General features: G+C 35.0%; 1 long non-coding RNA gene across 1 annotated transcript; it reads right to left on the minus strand.

The window, feature by feature from the left end:
• Positions 1-375: 375 nt before the first annotated feature.
• Positions 376-3,219, minus strand: LOC141944187 (uncharacterized). Its single transcript, XR_012629180.1, has 2 exons — positions 3,136-3,219; positions 376-542 (listed from the first exon to the last, which is right to left on the minus strand). It is a non-coding gene; the product is annotated as an uncharacterized LOC141944187 (long non-coding RNA).
• Between the last annotated feature and the right edge of the window lie 400 nt (positions 3,220-3,619).

A 3,619-nucleotide genomic window follows, 5' to 3' on the forward strand; every position in this document is an offset into this window, starting at 1 on the left:
CACATACTCTTCCATACATGTATTTATTCTCAGGTCAGGGAGGTGTGCAAGTGAGACCCACATATACTGTTTTTCCATGTGTATCCTTTGCCATAAGCACACCTAGGATATGCAACTGGCCCCTTCCTCCCTGCTAAGTTGCACAGATCATGTTACACTTAATAAAAGGAACAGCTTGGCTTACTCCAAAAACTTTGTGATTATATTTAGTCTGACAGATTTTCCAGAAGCTTAGATAATAATTTTTATTTATCTAATAGCTTTTGTTAATAAAGTCTGTGATTTGATGGACCTTCTTTTATTTTTTTTTTATTCCCCCCCCCACCCCCCACCCCACCCCCTAATTCTGGAAAAGAGAAAGAACAGACAATGTCCTTAGGAAAAGAGATTTTATTTCAAGGCATATACCTGCTACTGGATACAGTTCTGAAGTTTAGTCATTGTCACTTTGTCTCAGAAAATATGTTTAAGAAAACATCACTAGGGTAGGATACAAGCAGGTAAGGTGTCACACCAACTGAAGTACATGAAATGCTTCACACCTATAATGTTAAAAAAAACCTTTAAAAAGCCTTGTAATGTTAAAGTTCAATTATTATTGTATGGCAATTATTAAGATTGGGCACCTTATTTCAGGGCCTTATAGACCATGCAGTCGGCAAGTATATATTTTGAGGCATATGATATATCACCTCTCAACAATGGTCTGTGCCTCTGCAGTATAATGAATTTTAAGAATGATGTAGAAATCTCTACAAAGTGAAAATGGTGAGGCAAGTTCTGCCAATAATTTCACAAAATGCAATGATGTAGATCACAATGAAGTAACAAAAAATTTCTGCTATCTCCTTTGTTGTTAGGTTAAGATTACTTTAACTGCTGATATTCACAGTATTTATAATTTGATGTAATTTAAATAGATAAAGTGCCAGAAAAAATCTGAGATGTGTTGCAGATCATGATTGATATGATGCTCATTTCATTTAAATACATTTGTCTGTGAACAGCCATCCAAATATATCTCTTATAACAGCAGCAGTATGACAGAATCATCATTCCTTAAAATCTCTATTACTAGACTGTAAGTGGACTGTTAAACTTTGGCTCAAGGGCACAATAACCCTCACATCAGCATAATTTAATCATCAACATAAGATAATGGAAAGGTAAATTCAATGCTCAAGACAGTATAATTCTTTCCTGTTTCATATATTCCACGCCTATAGATTTTCCAAAATGGGTAAATTTTTTATATTGAAATGGCTTTCCAGACATAAATACTTGAATGCATTTTTATACTCTTATTATATGATGGAAAGGAAATTATTTCTTTTCCATCTGCCCCAAGAATGATTTTTTTTATTCTTCTGAAAAATATTTTCTGATATATAACTTTTAAGGGATTGAAGTATATATTTATCTGTACTGGGTACTTTGACAATAGACCCCTTTCACTGACAAAAGCTTTTTCTGGGATGATGTTGACAATCATATAAAAGATGCAATTTGGCCTATAAAACATTGTGAACATTTACTTATAAAGGGAAATGACCCAACAGAAGTTCATAAATATCCTTTGCTTGATGTATGAATTGGCCCCAAAGATTTTCTCTGACATGGTGTAGCCAAGGGGCACAGAGAGTGAAACCAGGACATGTCTCGTGGGAAGATAGAGCAAAGACAGCACATCATCCTGCTAATGTAGACCAAGTAAGATCATGGCTGCCCCACACTTTATAGGGTATCTCTGATACTGAAACATTGCTCCATTTTCGGGGGACAACTGAAGCATACAGCAGCTTTCCTGGCACATCTTACGTTTATATTCTCTATGTCAGTAATATTAAAGTAGCAGTGTACAGGCAATAAACACCCTCAACTTGAGGCTGAACAGATTGTGCTGAGCAGGTTGGCACAAGAGTTCTTTGCTTTACTGACTTGATGAAAATGAAGTTAAATGAAGAGAATGATTGAGGCCAATATCTCTTGTGATGCTCTGTGGGGTTCATATGATGAAAGAAATGATGGGGTTTGTTGCAGTCATCCCATTAGAGGTTTTTCTATATTAGTTGCAAAGTAACTTCATTTCTTTGAATTGCAGTACTATGTAAACTCAGCCTATTCTTTCAAAACACTTTAAAATTTCCTCTTCTCTGTCTACCACTGATATTACCATAGCTTTCATCGTAGACATTCAGTTCATGTTTAATATGTCCAATCAGTAAAAAGATAAAATGGAGATCCTCATCTCTAGCTTTTTTCCAGGCTCTTCTACATTTTTTTTTCACTGGGTGATTGCTTGACCTCTTGTGATTCCATTTAATCCTTAGAACCAGCTGGGCCATTCAGCACTGATGGAGTGGCCTTGCGTGAGTCTGATTTTGATTCTGCGTGTGAGTGTAAAAACCAAGTATAACCTAATGGAGTTAGACCACTAACAGTATCTGTTTCTGTTAGATAAGGAGTCAGGTCATCCAGATTCTTTGCAATTATTTACTCCACTTTAAAAATACAGTTTATTACTTTAAAATATATTTGTTAACCCAAATGCATATCCAAAGTTTAAAAGATCTAGTGAATCTTAGAGCATTTGGATGGAATGTTGTCACAGTGTTGCCTCATCATATGGAGCCTTTACGAGAGAACCTTTCTGTTGGTACTTAATATTATCTCATTATTTGTTGTTCAGATTTATTGCTACAGGTGATATGAAAAAATAATAGTCAATTTCTTTTGATGCACTATAAATGGGTCTTTAGCCCAAATGTAGTCAATTTTCTTGGATCTTTTCTTGTATATTCAGATCTTGTAAGTCTTGGAGTTATTTTTCTAATCACAACACAGAAGGGTCCTGCATGACTGAGAAAGGAAAAGTCATATTGACTAAACTGTTTGGAGTTTAGTTAACATCTATTTAGTTCTAGTAATTTACACACCCCTGTCTGACATAAAATCTTTTTCAAAATGTCAACATGGAGCCTCCTCAGCTAAAGAATGGTCCTAAACATTTTTGAGACATTTAATATGATATTCTTGCAAAGCCAAGGAAGACCAAAGTCTACTTTCTTATCATTTATAAATAGGAAATAAAGGCAGGAATTATGTTTTCAGATAAAAAAACCCCAAACAACTTACTGTCACTGGATATGTCCATGAAGAACATAGCTTCATTAGTCTGATGTCATGGTGTGCCAGGTTACAGAACAGGTATTGAAAGAGGAATTTACTATAGCCACTGCAAAATGGAAATTAGGTTAAGAGCAATTAGATTCCCAGGGTAGGAGTGCCAAACCAGTCTTCTATATTTCTTTGATAAAACACCTGGTCTTGTAGGATTAAAAAAAATAATTAATTTGTACAGTGTAGTGGAAAAGCAGTTAAATTAGAGATGATGGTGGTTGACAGAAAAATTGCTGAATGAGTATGAAATTAGTTAAAGACAAGAAGGTAGCTGGTTGTGATGAAAAGATGATTTAAAGTGGGGAGATGCGAGTAGTGCATTCCTCAGTTTATTATATTGGTATGAAAACTGGTTAGCATTACTGACATTTGACAACGACACAAGTTTAAGGACATTGTCAGTATAGAAGGACTGCAGTATTGTATGAGAAAAGTTCTT

Source organism: Strix uralensis, chromosome 5, assembly GCF_047716275.1.
Source record: "Strix uralensis isolate ZFMK-TIS-50842 chromosome 5, bStrUra1, whole genome shotgun sequence".
NCBI classification, from domain to species: domain Eukaryota; kingdom Metazoa; phylum Chordata; class Aves; order Strigiformes; family Strigidae; genus Strix; species Strix uralensis.